Raw genomic sequence first — 19352 nt, 5'->3', positions numbered from 1 at the left:
CATTTATTTTTATTATGTGCCTATACCTTAGTGTTATTCATTTTTCAGTGTAAATTAGACTAAACTACATAGCTCCCTAGGTTATACTAGTCATCAGAAACCTAGTCATGAAAAATCCATTTGCAATGCATTGAACTCTGCAGTAGAAATTGTATGCTGCTGTCACATGCTTTCTCAGCTGCTCTGTTAGCACAGCACAGAGAAGATACATTTATTTTAAAGCTTTTATTTCAGTTTTAGATGTCTTTCCTTTAAATTCAGAAGACTTTCTGCAGACCTGAGAGTGGTAGAAACCAAGCGTGGCCCAGCTTCAGGAGCTAGTGCCAATAAATATTAGTGATACACTGGTGGCCACATTGGCCAGTGTTGTCTTACAAGAGGGAATGTCCTTGTTAATAGTGGGATGGATCAAACTGAGAACATGAGAAATTCCTATGTGGAATACAGGAAAAGTAAAAAGAAAATACGTGTAAAAGAGTAAAAGAAAATGTATGAAGAGCAGAAGAGGGCCTTTTGTACAGTCTTCAAGTTCCTTTTTTTTTCTAAATTATCACAGCAAACTCCATTTGTAAAAGTATCATGCCTCTACATATATGACTACATGAGTACTGAAGCCCTTATCCTTTGGAAACATCAGCTGAAAGACCACTCCATGTAGGCTAGCCAATATTGAAATTAAGTTGATGTAAATTTTTGTTTGTTCACATCACAAATCAGAACACAGTTCAGGATATTTGGTGATCACTGATGCATGAACAACCAAGAAACGATAGCAGGCAGCAATCAAGGGCTGTAATATCACACAGACCTGTCACAAGCTTGGATGGTCCTTGTCTCTGCTATCTATGACACAGATTACTGCTGTTTCCCCATTGCTTTTGGGAGACTACACTCACTCAAGTGTAACTTAGGAACAAACTCTGTAGCTTTCCTTTTGAAGCCAGTAGTGTTTCTTGTTTTTTGCACATTACCTTTCCCGAAAAATCACTATTTTATAAATGATCCTATTACTTTAAGAGTCTCCATTTACAGTCTGAATTTCCATTTTGTCAGTTATCCCATCCCATTTCAATGGTGAAATTTGTGGGCCTCACGGCTATTTCAATGTGATGCCTTTCATGCCATAATTGATGCTTTCAGAGGAATCTCAAACCCTCAACAGACATCAGCTAAAATGTTAAGAGTGCCTCAAAGTCCCTCTGGTACTATATTTTATAACTATGAAAGAAATGTCATTATTGTAAATTCTCAGCCTTTGTCTGAAAATCTTGTACCAGTTCCCTTGAGCATCAGTTCAGTTAATTAATTCAAACAATTTCCCCTCTAATCTCTAAAACATTTTCATATTTAAGACAATAAATGGAACACTTAAGGGGCCCATTCATTGTTGGTCATTAATATGCCATGGAATTAAAGGAATTATTGCTGGCCTTCGGTGACATGAATAATTTTCATATGGTTTGGACCCATACAAGGTTAAAATTATGACCTCTCAATGCTCTGAGCAAATGAATATAATGAAATCCTTTGAATAGAGCTGGCTACCCCTTTTCCCTTTCTTGAAACCTAATTTGATACTTGACCACATGATTTATGCCAATTTTGGAATAATATTATTTAATGATAACTTTAAAATTAGCAATTAATTTAGCAATGGATTGATTACATTTCTCTTGAACCAGTTCATAAGGTTAATGCAATAGGAGTCTGATGGGTCTGATCACATTGACAGTAATTGGTTATTATGTTACATGTTAAGATAAGGAGTCAGCAGTTGAGAATCTCCATGGGATTTGCAGGAGACAGAGCTGTATGTTTGCAAACCTCTTTTCCTCCCTTCAAACACTTGTTTTAAATTCATAACAGAATTATTTTTGACCTTCAGGGTGATGTTTCATAAGGCTTATTTCTAATGTACAATACCAGATTATAGCAATGCAGCAAAATAATTCTCTCATAGGAAGATCAACAAAGCCACTACATTTCCCTTAGTGCTCGAATGAAGTATTTCAGTGCAACTGTCAAAGTAACATGCTGTCACCATAGAAAACAATCAGTTTCTTGACACTATCTGATGTTCAGATTAAAAAGCTTCTACTAAAGTCCAAAATATATATTAATAACTTTTGTCATTATTTCATAAATTTTTTTTCTATAATTTTGAATTTTATTATTCATAGTTCTAAAATCATGAATAAATAACTTGTGACCAATAAGTTGCACTGATCAGCTTCTATCAAAGATTAAACTAAAGGAAACAGGATGAATTAAGTATTTGTGTGCTTATTATCTCATTTTATGAATAACATACCTATTGACAATTTTATGTTAAGTGACAGAACATAGTTTAACCTATGTTTTCCAGATTAAAAAATATTGAAAGGATAATAGATAAGGATAATACAGTTGAATCAAATATATTAACCAAGACTCTTTTCATTTAGTTTCCATTTGAAGCAAAATCATTAGAAAGCTTTTACAGTTTATGAATTGATTTACCACACTCATTGAGATTTTTAGGGAACTCTTTAAAGATATAACAGCTTACAAGTATGCATGAAAGAAAACTGTATGCAGAGTACACATTCATATCTTAATTGTTACATGAGTCTAATTTATCACATCTAAACTTTCATAATTCCAAAGAAAAAATTAAGAATTCCACTTCCAAATTTTTGAAATACTCAACATAACCTGTTCAAGTTATTACAAGATGGAAAAATATGGAAATCCTGGTTCAAAGACTGTGGAAATTAAAAGATATTTCTGAAAAGGAATGACACCAAATACATTGTCATGAGGGACAAGCCACTAAGAAAAGTCTGCAGTCAGGTGAACAGAAATTAAGGGGAAGGATATATGAGAATATTACATGCCATATATCTCAAAGTACATCTTCTGAAGGTCATGTTTTCATGAATTAGATTACGCACTGTCAATTACTTCTGTTTCTGAGGCATAGCATCAGTCACATTCTGTTAGACAATGTGCCACAAAATGACTTGACATGATGCACAGGAATACACAGCACTTCAACCAGGAAATTTAGAAATAGTATTTGAGCATTTTCCACTTGTCTGGGTGACCAAACACCTAAACATGTCTGCCAGTCCTTACTTAAGGTTGGTCTCAAGTCTTCCAATGTTGAGAGTACAGGAAATTTGGCCTGATTTTTACTGTCAGAGATATGTGAGGAAAGTTTTATGCTATCTGCTTTGGAAGAGTTCTTTTCTGTAAGCCACAGCCAGGCCCCATTCTACTAGCATCCAATTGCACCACAAAATTGCAAATCTATTTAATATTAGTGGCTTAGGTACCTATTTGGATTTTTTCCCTTCTCCTTTTCTATTAAAGTTCTTCTGTGACTGAATACTGAGTACTGGTGAGCACGTGTAGAAGTGGGTAGGGGAATTTTAACTTCCCTGGAATAGATATTGCATCATAGTTGAAGGCAAAAGCCACAGTTCAATTCTTCCAGAAATATTCCCGAGAGGATCTGAACTTCACTGCTTGCTTCTATCATGAGCACCTGGCATAAAATGAACAAATGTAATATTGCTGTGAAACACTGAGGAAAAAGAAATCATCTATCATGAAAAAATTCAAACTAGAATGGGATCACATACCAATTTAAAGTACATTTCTCAGGCATGTATTTCGAATCATAAACACAAATGATGGCTTGCCTATCCTGAACATGACTTATTACCCAAGAAAGGAATGCAAATTAAGAAGTTCTATTATATAATATATATAGTTCATAAACTATATAGACAAATTTTCGTACTATTTTTATCACTAAGACTAATGAGAAAAATATTTAAGCACTTTAAAGAAATTAACCACTATTTGAAGTAAAATTACACTCATATTTTGACGCTTATTTATTGATGTGTGACAGCATGACAAGACACTTCCAGCCTCTTGATTTCATGTTTGAAAATCCTAGCAGCACTGAGCAAAAAGAAAACAGATTAAAAGGACTGTCTTAAGGAAAAAAGAGGCTTCAATAACCTACCTTAAAGTATGCTATTGCTTTTCCTTAGATCAGGATTTTATTCTAAGTGCATAGATCTCTCACTATGCTCCAGAATATTAATACTCTTGTGAAAGTAAATGTATTCTCATCCTTAGATCTTGTAATCCCTACAGTATTACATTTTATTTCCTGGCTTATGGCACATGCTTTTCTGTAAAGGCATAAAGTAGAATTTGCAACCTCAGATGATATTTGCTGATCCAGAGGGTTGCAGCCAAAAGATGGCAAAAAAGGGAATGACTGCTACTTCTCAGCAGCATTTCAAAGGAATCTGCCATCATCAACTCTCTGAGACTACAGATAACTGATAATCACAAATATTTTCCTTTCTCTTCCTCTGCCTCTCCTCTTATCTACTGGATATTAATTTGGGGGAATTTTAAAACTGTAGGATTTCTAAGACTGATGTGAATGTTAATGTCCCTGAGTTATCCTAGACTTTCAAATGACACTGAATGTAGAAAATCTGGGCTAAATACCATAAAAAATACCAAAATGTCCAGACTAGTAAACAGAAGACATCCTTTCAAAGGGAGAGTCAAAATCCCTATTAAAGGATCATTTATTTTGCACTGGACAACATGCACAAGAATACAGAAAAAATTCTGAGCTGGGATGATAGAGGCCCTATTGTAGTGCTCTCAACTCAAGTACCAATACACCAGTGACGAACAAATTCCGCCAAATTTTTAAAAGGATAAATAGCATCTTCAGAGCTACTCCCAGGATGTATTTGAGGTTATATATTTTCATGCTGTAAATTAGAGTCAATCCATTTGGGCAATCCATTAGCTTTTTATCTATTTTTTTTTTTTCATTAGTGTAGGAAGAGAACCATCAGCCTTTGTACTCACCAATCCAGTTTCTTTCACTCTGTTTTGTTTGCTGTCTTTACCAGTTCCTGTGAAGCTTTCTGCATAACAAGCACTCAGTCATACACAATCTTCCTGTATTCCCATGGCATTTCAAAATTAACCTTCTGCAAGACCCTTGTCTAATTTTAAAGAAGATTGTCTGCTTCTGTTGAGGTAAAATGGAGAAGAGTAAAATGCATGTTTATTCACCTATATTGAAAACCAACACCATAATTCCGTAGGAAGACATAACAGACAGCAAGTTTGCTGATAGGGATAAGAGAAATAGGAGGAACCTATGCACTGAAGTGCTGTTTTAGCTCATCAGGAGATATATGGCTCAGCCTGGCTAAGTGTTTAGCCATAGACACCAGAAGCAGCTATCTGTCCTACAGCAGCTGAAATGTTAGGTCAATAATGCTGCTGTAGCATCAGCCAGTAGACCACAGAGGAGATGAGAAAAAGACAAGATCACTTGCGAAGATCAGAGTCATCAAAGGGATTTCGGCTCTGAAATCAAATGCAGTCCTCAGCTGTCTTGCCTGTATGACCCCATAACTGCATAGCTGTCCTTTCTCCAGCTCCTTTTTAACTGTGCTCCAACAAAGCAAGCTGTTCTATAGCTGGGTACTCATACAGGTGAGAGATGAGGCCACTTCAAATCTTTTGGATTGACCCTGTTTGGAGCAGTGGGCTGAAACTGTGTCTTCTGCTTTCCTAGAGGACCAGACAGCTACTGGGATGCCCAAGATATCCCTGGATTAATTTTCTGTTTCTTTACTGTTAATTTTATGGGTTTTATTTAATTTTTTTTAAAAAGTAATTGAAATGGGAGTGAAGCCAGACTCATGTTTATACTAGCCACCCTTGTCCCTGTCACTGTGATTTTTGAATGACCCAGAAAGCTTTATGATATCTTTCAAGTAGAAAAGCAAGCTATGTTGTGACATAACTGTGAATAAAAACCTGAGAAACGTACTTTATTACTGTCTCATTACTAATTCTGTTTGAAGAAATCCTCTTGTGGGCTTTTCATTACTTCATGTTGCTTTGCAAGAGAACCCACATTGCTTTTCAGTGAGAACCCCCACTGTGCCTCATGTTATTATTACTTTGTCAACAGTACCAAAGATTTCTTGCATAATACAAACAAAGGAGGAAGGAACTATTATTTACAATCCACAACTCTGAATGTGCTTTTACAGGAGAACAGAAAAGTAATTTTTGGCCTGAGGTCTTTCTTCCATAAGTGTCAACCTCTACTGTCCAGCTGAGGAGATTTTGTTTCTAGCAATAGTTCCAAACATCTTTTTACAGTGAAACTGTTTACTCAAGTTATGTGTAAGAAATTGAGCATTTCTCCTTTAGTAAACATGTGCCCTCTCTCATGGTCTCCATTTATGTTTTATTACTTTGACTATTGTTGAATAGTTCTTTAATTTGCCCAGTATTCCTGATAGTAACTAGCAAATACCCAGGTCTAAATGATAAAGGAGAAAGAATACTTGTCCTCGTACTTGGAACTTCAGCAGCACTCTCCCTTTTTATTCTGCATCTCGCTGATACTTAATTTCTGGCATTTCGTCAATTTCCTACTTATTATTAAATGTTTGCTCATGCATAGACTTTGCTATCACAAAAAAAAAAAACTCTATACAGGAGCTTTGCACCTGGATTACCGCTATTTTTTCAACATTAGAATCATAACTAATATTATTTAATACCATTGCTAGTTTTCTTTACTATACTTCTACTTCAGTGTGCTTTAGCGTCTAAAGTCTCTAAGCCCAATACCAAATTACCTACATATTCATTTACATTGTGTGCTAGATACTGCATTCATGGTTTCTTTTCACTTGTATTGCCCCTAGCACAAAAGGGCTTTTTTGACCTAGAAATGCTTTTTAGTCATATCAGGGATTTTTGCGTCCCCTTCACTCACATTGCAAATATTTTCTTTCAGACATCCAGCAGTATTACTGTGATATTATTTTGCTGATATGCAGTATATTATTCCATTTCCTTAATCTAAGACTCAGACATCTAGCTGCAATGAAGTCACTATAGTTACTTAGTTCCCTCATTCCTTCACTTCCTTCCTTTAAAGATTCAGCTTGTGGTCAATTTTCTCCTGATTCCACTGTGCACTTTTTAAATTTATTTCACCACTTTTTTTATAGAACAAAATGGGGCTTGTGAATAGCAAAGTTTAATTACGGTATATTTATTTCTTTATTCTTTTTCCTATCTCTTTGTTTTGACATTTTACTGCCTTACATAATTTTTCCACCTCTGTATTATTTTATGTAGTGGTTCATTGTATCTCTCTGCTAGGACTTTCCCTTTAGAGAAAAGATTCCTCTCAGGCATCTCTACAATGTCATTAGGATTCTTTTGTCTTAGTGATTACATCTGCCATTCCAGATTCTGTAGCTTTTCTTACAACATAGAAAGCACTTTACATTAATTCTTGTGTTTTCTTCTGGATCCATAAATAGAAAATACATATACACTTCTTATGAAACTGTCTTGCATTTTTCAATAGCAAACTTAAATCGCTCCAGTGTTTTTCTGCATATTAGAAAGTGAGCAGGATAACAGTTTGGCAAGTCAAAATCTCCTGTAGTTTTAATCTACAACTCACTGTTAGATCATGTAGACATTATTCATGGAACAAAACTTGAAGGGGACTCCTGCTTGTCTGGATGCATATCTTGATGGAGAAGTTGTGGGTTGCCATTAAGATATTCATATCCCGCCATACATCTCTGCAAGAGATTCAATTCTCTAATCCCTAACTATAACATTAAGTAGCTTAGTCACAGAAATACACAGAAAACCATGAATTTTTTACCATCCCACCTACTGGAATATATTGTCCGCAGTAAATTCCCCCTTTCACTTCCCATTGACCAGCATTTATGGATTTCTCTTCAGGTTGCACTATTTTGTGAATTCCCCATTCAGAGAAATACCTCCTTTAAGGCACCCTGCAGGTACTTTTTGCAGAAAAGCACATTGCAGTCCGACATCACAACACTTCTGTGCATTTACCCCTCAATCACTCATCTTGATGTACTGGATGATGGGCCATGCCATAATTTCTATCCAGGTACAAACTCTCTGGAAGAGAGAAAAGGCTAAAATTATCCTTCCTGTAGAGAATATTATGAACATGCATGTCAAAGGGTCACATATCATAGAATATTCTCATTATCTGTACTGCATAAACCCACTGTATCTGTATAACACTGAAGCATAACAGTGTGAGTTCTTAAGGAGATAAGTGATGTCAAACTTTATCCTTCCCTTGAGAAAATAAATAACACTACTTCTTTCTTTGCCTAAGGTAATTTTGGATAAACCAGAGAAATGAAGAGAAGGATTGGAGAATTTAGTGATAAGGGAATGCAAAATGCTTACTACTATTTTATTTATTAATATTGTTATTGCTATTTATTATTGCTCTCATTTATTTATTTATTTATTTAAAATTATTTGGCTGAACATGTATATTTTATGGTAGTATGGTTCAGTCTTCAAAGAAGTATTTTTACTTACTGATTCCTCTAAGGCTACTCATTTATTCAAGTTAAAATGAGAACAGCTCAAAATATTTCTATCATCTAAGTAACTGCAAAAGGAGTTTGCACTTTCAAAAGGATTAACGACCAGTTCTCCAGTAATATTTATTTACTTTTCTTCAGGGAGTCTTTAAAATTGACCCTTCTCTCATAAAACAAAATAATAGATATGAGAAATAATAAGCTTTATGGTGGCATGAAAACAATGCATTCAACATTCTGTGAACATATTTGTTTCTTGCAATGTTGTAATTCCATCAATTTACTTATTAACAGGGAACAGGATCCATTAGATTTGGAGGAAAAGGGGGAAAATGGAGGGCGAATGATAACTACCGGAGTATGTCTGTACTTGTGAATCAGGCTGCATAATATACACTTGTAAATATAATTTTAGATACAGTTCTATTACACATAAAGAGCCTCTGACATAGCTGAGAGAAGAGCTCAGGATTACATGGCAAATGTAGCTCCCGGCAAAGTACAAAGTGAAATGCTAACAGCACATGTAGAGTAAGGTGAGATAACTCTGGTCTGAGATACATGCTGCAATTTAATTTATGTGATGATTCATCTAGAACCTCAATCTTTACAGTAACTATAAATCAGTGTATGTACAGACACGCTTCCTTTGATGCTCAACTGAAAATGAACTTAATATCCTATATATGGCAAAGCAGAACACCAGTAGAGATTGACTTTTTACCTAGAACTATTGCAAGGGAAGTCTGTCATCTATAATGAAACTATTGTATTGAAAATCAAGCACTGAAGACTTCTGGATAAGTGGATCTGAAGAGTACTTTGAAGTGATTTGAGAGGACAGTGTCACATTTTTATGGTTTAACCATTCTCTACATGTGCAATTGTAATACAGTTAAATTTCTTCTAACATCCTGATCAAATTCAATGGCAGAAAACCATGGTCAATATCTGTTTTTCTGAGGACCAGGAACAAGTAACTATTCTGCACTCATTCTTTCAACTTTAAAGAACTGACTCAAACATGATAGATTACTTCAGCCATCAAAATTCTCTAAATTTTTCAGACTTTCTGTCTTAAACCAAGGATTTGGTTTAAAGGTGATGTCCTACTCAATACCAGATAGGAAATAAGATTAAAATTTTATTTGTGAAAATCTAGTGTGGAGACACAAGTTTTTTGTATAGCACCAGCATATGAGCATAAAAATGTGCAGAAATTTCTTTTTATAAGTGCACTGGGTACAAATTACTGCATTTTTGAAACTATAGATAGGACAGTTGCCCATTACCCTGCCCTGGCCATTATGCTACTACACCAGGTCCTGCTATATATCTTCTCCTTCCTACCCCACCATGGTCTGAGATCTGCCACTTTCCCACCCCATTCATGCAGCCCTGTGGAGTGGCTGGGGATCTGGGGCTCCTGCCACCACCAGCACCAGCCCCAAGTCCAGGATGGGTGCCCTGGTCCTGTGTCCACCCCTGCTGGACTACCCTCAGTCCATCACAACAGGCCTCTGTAGCACATGGCACAGACCCTCAGCACTCGGGTATGGCAGCCAGCCCGCATGAATTAGAGTCTGGAGCACAAGTCTGATGAGGAGCTCGTGAGGGTGCTGGGGAGGTATAGTCTGGAGAAATGAAGGCTCAGGAGAGATCTTCTTGCTCTCTACAACTGACTGGAGATTGTGGCAAGGTGGGGGTCAGTTTCTTCTCCCAGGCAACTAGCAGTAGAACAAGGCGAAATGGCCTCAATTTTTACAAGGGGAGATTCAGGTTGGATATTTAAAATAATTTTTAATCTCTTTCCAGTCTCTGCTAAATAGTCTTGTTATGCATCTAGGTTACAAGTCTTTTCCACAGATAATCTGCAGAGGATTTCTTAATACTTGCATTTGTCAGCCAGATGCCAGCTAGTCACTAGATTCTAAGGAAGTTTGCTGTTGCTGGTAAATCAGTTATCAAATCCTCTTGAGACTTTTGAGCAGAATCCACCCAAAAATATTTAGCTTTTATTGTGTTATTTTTGGCAGACTTACCTCAGTTTCAGAAAATTTCTTCTGTAAAGCTCTCAATAAAAATATCTCTGGTAAGGGAACATACATCATACCCAAGGTACTTTTCAAGTAACTACCACCAGTAAGCCAAGGAAATTCATTCTGAAATGTTTCCTTGCACCACAGTGCATAGTACCATGGAAATATTTCCCTGAAGAAAATGGGTACAGCTCCTACATTATGGAACATATTCTTAGAAATATCCCTCTGAAACACCGGAAACAATTGCTTACATTATAAAATGCACAAATCTAGACATTTTAGGTAATTAACATCTGGGAAAAAAAGGCAATGGTGTCACTGTTTTTTTCCACTAAGAAAGTAGTTCAATTGAAGCTTCACAGAAGAATCTAAAGTAAAAATATTGGAAGCTGTTTTCATAAACAATTCCAGAATTTAAGTCATAAAGATGGAAATTCAAAATCTTTTTTACATTTATCAAAAAAGCTTAAAGGAAGCTAAAGTTAAGATTTCCACACCAGGTTGCTTATAAACCTATAGAGAAAGGTTTTCATGTAAAAGCTGCCAAAGACTTGTGAATTTACCTGTTATTCTGTAATTCTGACTGTAGTTACGGTTCAATATTTATACTAATTGTAAGTTTGGCTCCAAGTATATAAATTATTCTTCTTCATAAACTTGGTCCTTCTTTTCTGCATACATGTTATAATTGCCTGTCAAGGATATTTTATGGTAAAATAAAGAATATATGCTTCTCCTTATAAGTACCACTTATACTGACGACAAAAGAATAAAGGCCAATCATAAAACATTCTCTCTATAATATCTGGGATCTCAGTTCCAACTGTCAGAAGTGAAATCAAAAGCAATTCACACATCTTAAATGCTGGACCCAAAAACCTTCACCTCTGCAATTCACAGAAGTCAATAATGTTAGAAAGTTCTCATCAGAGTACATCAGAGTGAGTAAAGGTTCACAGTCTCCCCTGCATAAGAAGGTGATTGTCCCCTCTTAAGAAATATGAGTGATCCACTTAATTAATCCCAGTTGTACCATGAGGAAGTGGTGATGCTATATAGTAGCAAAACATTTATGTTCAGGTCAGGGTCAAGACCCAACAGCTTTGCACTTAATAATATATCTCTGTCCAGATTTTGCTGAGCACAAAAATATATAAAGATCTGTATTGCTCCAGCTGAGAAGGTACTTCCCTATGGTAAGAAAGACAGAGGAGTTTTCTGTGCAATGGCAAAAGTATGTCTTCAGCACAAAGTGGCTGAAGTGTGTGATTCCAGCACAGAGAACATTCAACTTCAGATTCAGGTTATGAGAATTCCCCCCTTTTCACTAAATTGTCCAAGAGGAAATATGAGCCTGATTTCATAATCATAATTCAGTTAATTAATGAAAAAAATATTTACTCAGTCTTTTTTAAAATTTATTTTTATGTTAGTAAGGTGAAGGCATTTTCTAACCCTGAGCTTTCTTGTACATTGCTACTGTAGCTGATTCTTCTAAAGCTTTCCTAAGCATAGACTATGTTTCTTGTTAGTGTTAACTTCCTGTGATAACAAGAAAAAAATAAGAATATATAGACGAGAGGTGGAGAACAAGTGGTATCAGTAAAAAAGAGTAATATATGCTGGAATGAATATAACATTTACATTCCTCACAATAGTATGAAACACTCAAGGGTATCATGCTGCATATGCTTTAGGACACAGTGAATCTTTTAAGCTCACTACTGAAAGAGGTTTACAATAAACTGTCCCAGTCAAGCTGGCACATGTTGTGTTTCTAGAGTGAAAAGCAACTTTTAGTGCGCCAAATCTGCTGTGTAGTCTCATGAATCCAGTCAAAATAATATACAGAGATTAATTATCCAAACATGTTTTTTTAATTGTGGTCTAAAAAGCTTTCAAAACTTCACAGAATTTAATGCAATAAGAAGGTCGTCACATGAAACTGCTTCCTAAAGCAAAACTGATATAAACAAAATTTTTTCCTTAAGAATTCCTTTGTTTAAACTGTTTATATTTCTGTCTCCAAAGAGAAAGAGAGTTGCAGAGAATCCAAACCAGCAGTGTTTAAAAATATGATTCCATTTGAAATCACTGTGTGGTGTCACAAATGACACAATCATCTGTAAAGCTTAACAAAATCAGCTTGCTCATTTTGCTTAAACAAAATGAATGTTCGTTTCTAGTCCTCTTAAATTCTCACTCCTAAATGTACTTCTCAATTAGAAGGACCTAGTGAGAAAGAAACAAGTAAAAGCAATCAAAGAAAAATGACTGAACCCCATTCCTTTCTTATGCTTGCAATTTCCCATATCTCAAAGAGCCATTTCCAAGTACATATGTACCAAAGCTTTCATATATGTCCTGGTAAATCTGTCATCACATGCACTCAAAGAATCATAAGATTACAAAAATTTTGGTTATGAAACCCATGCAAATTCAGAAAGGGAAATGCATAAGTTTCTCTCTATATAAAAATTTTACATTTTAAACACTCCAAAGAGAACCCTGCAGCATAAGAGTGCATCTAATGAAAAAAAGAAAAAAACCCTATCCAAACCAACCAACCAACCAACTGACCAACCAAAACCAAAAAAAACCCCAACCACACCCCAAAAAACCAACAAAACCCCAACTGGGATAAAGCCTAATATCAACCGGAAACAATTTTCCAGATGACTGATGGTGAGGTGTCCTGTGTGCCAAAACTCTGTCCCCTACAAAGCTTCTCCCTGTGCTAAATAGCTGCTATTGTTAGTTTCTTTCAGTTACTTTCCCCATAAGTGAGTTTCAGCCAGCAACAAGGAAAAATGTCTATAATTTTTTTTATGAAACTGATAGCATCTTTAGTACAATTGTACACAGCAGCTGGGGATGAGTGATGCTTTGCCAAGTGCATCTCATGATGTCGTTTCCCTTTTTTTGTGCTGCATTGTTTCCTTTCCACTCTCCCGGCAATAAAAAAGAAAAGAGAAATCACCAAAGTTGAATAGAGAAAACTTGTTCTCATTTTTTGCTTATGCAGCAAGAGAGAATGAGCCCACCACTGAGAAGAGATAGCTGCAGACACAGCCTTCATTAGAAGAGCCTTTTTAGGAAGGAGAATGACGACAAAGGACTCAAACTTTTTAATACCAAGCCAGGTGAGGATGGTCAGGAGATTATGGCACTGAAATAGACTTCACAGGAAACTATATGCAATAGCAGACTGCAGCCATGGCCAGTTTGCTGTCACTTTAGGATATAAATTTCATTAAGTCAAAAAATGAAATAATTTGGTTGTTGATACAACCAGAAGAGAGGCTCAGGACCAGCTTTTGAACCATCATTTTTGTCCCTAATAATGTTCTCTTAGCAAAAGCAAACAACAAATTAAAAATAATAATGAAAAAATCCAACCCGCTTTACCTTAAATTTGCTGAAATAGGCTATGTACATTCATGTTTTTAAAAGGCAAGTTGAGAAGCTTCAGTGAATAGACCACAAAATAGAAATACTACATTTCCTCAAACCTAAAGATGCTTCTGCAAATGTACACCAAGGCATTATGAGCACGAAAGAAATTTAAAGTTCCTTCCTAATAGAATGCATGTATGATATCTCCATCTTGTTTCAAATCCAAAAAGGACAGATAGGCCTAGAAGTAGTGGAAAAGATAAAATTTGAAACTAAGACATCTTCTAAAATTTCTTTATTTTCTTAATAAAGTTAATACACAGCCCAAGCTGCCGTACTTGACTTTCCATGATACTCGAATTTCTATCTGACCCAGGATTAAACTCACAATTTTGTATACCAAATATTTTAAGAAGCTAGAAACATGTGTTTTGTACTTACAAGAAGCATGGGTTTTATACTCTGCTCTGTCCAAGAAACTCAGTGGTTAAGAAAATATCTCTTATTCCCTCAGGTTTTAAAACCTCAAACTTTTCTTCCTTTGAGAAAAATTGAATTCATCTTCTCCTTTCAGAGGCTTGTACTATTTACTCCAGCAAGTACGGAAATGATTAGCAAGTATATAAATACTTGTAAGGATGTTTGAGTCGATGCAGGCAGCCAGAAAAGCCACAAAACCACAGCTGAAATGCAAAGAATAAATATATTTAATTACCTCACTAATTGGAGGATCCTGAGGCAATACCTGTGCAGAGAAACCCAAATGGGAACACCTGAACTCTCAGACTCAGTAATTTCTTCTCAGAGCTGTTACAGTGCTGTGTTTTGGATTCAAAATAAGAATGGAATTGATAACACACTGATGTTTTGATTTTTTGCTAAGTTGTGTTTATCCTAAATCAAGAACTTTTTTCTTGTCTCATGCTCTGCCAGTGAGGAGGTACACAAAGGAAATTGGGAGAGAGCACAGCTGGGGCAGGTGACCCGAACTGACCAAAGGGTTATTCCACACCATAGAAGGTCATACTCAGTATATAAACTGGGGAGAGTTACCCACAAAGGGCAGCTGATCTGGGTTCAGGAAGGCAGGTCTGGCATTGGTCAGTGGGTGGTGAGCAATTGCATTGAGCATCACTGGGTTTTTCCCTTTTCATTTTCATCGTTTTATAATTTGCCATTATTATTGTATTTTACTTTATTTTCAATCATTAAACTGTTCTTATCTCAACTTTGATTCCTCTCCCCATTCCATCAGGGTAGGATGGGAAGAGAGGGTATGGTGAAGGGAGATAAGCTTAAAACAATGACATACATTGTCATACGGGGAAACTAAAATTGATTGGGGTAGACCTCTGTAGAGCAAATAGGTGGAAGACTGGAAGTGAGGGTTTTTCATGTCTGTTCTCTTTAACACCAATATATGTGTGTATTCACCCAGGTGTGCACAGACACATAGAAAAAGTGTCCTAGTGGTATTCTGATATCATGCAAGTAGATCATTTCACATTTCACTAGAGACAGAAGAGGGACATATTAGAAAACTTTCCATCACATAGAGGTTTTCTTTTTTAGTGAGTCAGAAGTACATAGTCATTTTCATGTATCGAATATTTAGAATAAATAAGTGATAAAATTATTTCCTTAGGCATACTCAAAAAATATAATCATGATTACACACAAAAGAATGTGATCTTCTATTGACCTCCTATGTGCTTCCCAAGAGGCGCATATTTAATTATTTGAATGAACCATTGTATAATTAAGAAAGAAATCCTGTGGTTGTACTTAAGCATGATTTCCCTTTAAAATACTCTATATTAGTTGTCTTGAAGGTGAGTTCTGACATTCTTCTTTTGTATAATTTTCAGAAATCTAGTACATTTGTTCCAAAAACATATTAATGTCTTTAACAGTGTGCTAAATTTCTGCTAAAGCTTTGGGAAGTTTTCAAGTCAAGACATATCTATTTCAGGGAAATATAGCAAGAATATATTCAAACAGGAAACAACAGCTAGCCTAGGAGAAAATTGATTTTTAATGTTCATAATTCATGGACAGAAACTGTGTTATGCAGCGACTGCAGGAAAGGCTTGCATGGATGTTAAATCATTGTAATAGTTGCACATACTGCTGTTCCAAGGGATATAAAAGGTGGTGCTTTAAAATATAGCTTCCTCCTGTTGCAACTCTGTAGTCTAAACAGCTGCCACTTTGACATCCACATTCACTCTCCTTCATGGGCCTCTAAAGATGATGGTAGAATGATCAACGGTCACTATCTCTAAGTATGAAAATGGTGGCTAACAAAGGCTGATCAGTGCCTCTTAGAATATTGGCATATCTACTTGAACAAAGTGGAAAATCTGATGTTTCCCATATTATACTCAAAAACTGCCACTTTGTGATATTTGTGAGCCTTACATGAACATAAAGTTATCTAAGCATATTTTCATTCGCAGCTTCGTATTAAAGATATCTTCAAATTAATTTAGATATATAGGCAGTAATGAACATTTGATACACTACCTCTGGTTTGTTGCAGTAGTAAAGGGAGGGATACAGAACATTTAGATCATTAGAGCACAAGTCAGTTCTTTCATTTTGGGAATATTCTAGAATTAGCAAATAAATACCGTTAAAATAATGTTATTTTGTTTATGCAGGCTTCATCAAATGCCTTACTATGTGTAAAGTTTAAGAGGTGAATAAGAGATTGTCTCTCTAAACCAGGAGCTATTTGAAGTTTGCCAGGTAATTAACAAAGAAGGGGTGAGGAAACATTCAGTGTTTGAACTTTAACTGGAATGAAATTTGTCATCCACACAATGAGGGATATTTTTCATATTCAAATTCAACCCCTCTATATTCATGCCAGAAGTTTTCCTAAGGATGTACACACGTGGGTTCTAGAGACTAGATTAGGGAGGAGAGGGATGAAACAACTGTAGCATCTTCAGTAAATCACAATTATTAATTATATATCTCACTAGATTTGAAATTATTCCATAGTTTTCAGTGCTTTTTGTTTTTCTGCTATGAATGGAAACAATTTAATCATAAATTGATAAAATTTCACCCTGTTCACAAGGACAAAAGTAGCTCTAGTATTAAATTCTTAGTTAAAAATACTGAATCATGATTAAAAAGTTATTAGTGACTGCAGACATTCCCAGAACGCACCAGTCATCAGCAAGTTTGTGTGTTTCCACAAGCATAACAGTCTTCTATGGTTTTGTAGAATACAATTATATTAATATGGTCAGTATTTTCATAGCACAAAGAAAGATTTTCTATAACACTTGTAAATGATACATCTTCATACTGCCTGAAAAATAACCACCATAAATGTTGATGCCCCTTCTATCTCTGAATGCCCATCATCAGTGGTACAGCTGCCAGTACCATGGGCCAAGGCTCCCAGGCTGGTAGATGACAGACTGTAATGCAACTGGTTGGACAAAACACTCTCCCTTTTCCTTCCCTCAAAGCACATTTCAAACACATCACACCATCGCTTTTACCATTTTCTACAATTTGAAATGGACACTAAGATCCTTCCTTATGGTATTCTATTGGTAGAATCCCACTGTTAAGTATGATAAAAATAAGGCACGCGAAATATAAACCCAAACCCTCTCTATGCTATCTTGACTAATTGTTCTCTTTTCAACTTCCCCACTTGGTAAGGACAGAGCACCTAGCCATTATCTCCTCGGCTTTTTTCCTGTTAATATTCATTTCAAGATATTTTTACTTGGGCAGGAAAACAAATGTGCATAGTGTCATGGTAGTTAATAGCCCTATAAAATAGTCTTATTATTAATAGTGATAATATAAATTTATTTTTTTTAGAAAATCATGGCCCTCCAAGTCTTTCCAGTAGTAGGGAAAAGGAAAGCTTAGCCACGGTATTGACCAGGCAGTGATGGCAGCCATAAGTCCAGCATAAGTCAGAAGCAGTGATAATATCTCCAGGGGAACGCACTATCTTGTGAAAGTGGGTACAGTCACACACACAGAGTTACAGGATGGATATTGTCATATTAGCAAAACTGCAGCCATTTGCTCCTGAGTCCTCATGTTCTTGTGCCAGCCTAAGTGCCAGAGTTGGGGAGCCTGGGTTATAACAGCAGCAGTTTGAGGAGGACTTTCTATCAGGGCTTGCTGGGAGACCTATACCAGTTGCAGTGCTCATTGCTCCTGTAGAAGAGCATCCCTTCGTATACACCCTGAAGCTCTTTTTGATGCAAGAACACTTTGCATTTAATACTTATATTTTAAAATATTACTTAATTTAATTTAAAGACTTAAGTAACACAATAACCACTTTCTTCAATGTCCCTTTAGACTAGAGATTTATTTTTTTTAATTGAAAAAAAGAGTCTAATTTTTAAATTTGCCTTTTACCCCCTTCCTTGCAAAAAAATCCTTAAATCCCCTAATAAATCACTTGCTGTTGCAGAAGCTCCAGCTTTTGACTGTGACTTGATTGTTCCTGTTCTCATTTTGGAATTTTTTTTTTCTTTCTTTGCTTAATGGAGGATGGAAGACTTAATTATTTGAATTAAATTTTATATTCAAGCCTGATATAATTTTATCACTGTCACAGGAGCTCAGGCTAATGTTTAAAGGACTCCTTATAGCCTTATTATGTATTGAATTGTTAAACACATCAATATTTGCACACATCCGTCTCCTTTGAAGAAAAGGAATGCTGCAGGCCTTCCTTCTCACAGTTTATTCACTGTTACAAAAATTGCTGTTTTGGCATGTCAATTTATATTTTCTCTGCAGAATGAGAAATATAGAAATCCAAGATTGCGGTCTGAAATTATGTCATAAGACCATCTGCTATTTGATAACAATTCCTTAATGTTTGGTCTCATACCTTCCCAGCTTCTCATACCTCCTTTCTCTGGCTCAGAACCCATTTCTAACTACATGACAAGCGACCTCCAGCTCCAGTACATCTTCTTTCAAGCAGAATGATATTGCTTGGAGAAACATCATTCTCTCAACTACCAACACTCCTGCTTGATTAAAAAGTAGGAAATGTTAGGCATCATAACAGGTTTCCTGTCACTTTTGAATTTTATCTCCTTTAGCCTGAAATTCAGAACTCTACTTTTGAACTCTGCTGCATATCCACTGTCACTACCAACACTGGATTTTGGCAACCATTATCCACACTCCACTGACAGTATAGTGATCTTCACCTCTTCTACTGTGACAACTGCTTTATGGAATCCAGGAATGGTTCCTCATCACTGAAGTTCTCACTGGATTACTTTGCTGTATTTACTGGTTTATTTCTCGTGGACTGAATGACAAAATGGCTGTGCAGCACTCAGCTTTAGCTGGTTTATTAAAATGTTGGAGTGTAGCTCTATTATATTCATTTTCCCACCCTGCAGCATCAGGAGGACTCTTTATATCAGCATTCTGTCACTCTGTT

General features: G+C 35.9%; 1 long non-coding RNA gene across 1 annotated transcript; it reads right to left on the bottom strand.

Moving 5' to 3' along the window:
- Positions 1-2216: 2216 nt before the first annotated feature.
- On the bottom strand, positions 2217-8090 carry LOC121659449. Its single transcript, XR_006014333.1, has 3 exons — positions 7869-8090; positions 4894-5059; positions 2217-3529 (listed from the first exon to the last, which is right to left on the bottom strand). It is a non-coding gene; the product is annotated as an uncharacterized LOC121659449 (long non-coding RNA).
- Positions 8091-19352: the final 11262 nt, after the last annotated feature.

Source organism: Corvus kubaryi, unplaced genomic scaffold (genome assembly GCF_017639235.1).
Source record: "Corvus kubaryi isolate FWS band 111438036 unplaced genomic scaffold, C.kubaryi_AGA036_p1.0 137, whole genome shotgun sequence".
Classification (NCBI taxonomy): domain Eukaryota; kingdom Metazoa; phylum Chordata; class Aves; order Passeriformes; family Corvidae; genus Corvus; species Corvus kubaryi.
The sequence above is the reverse complement of the archived record's forward strand: the minus strand, read 5'-3'. Positions and strand labels throughout refer to the sequence as shown.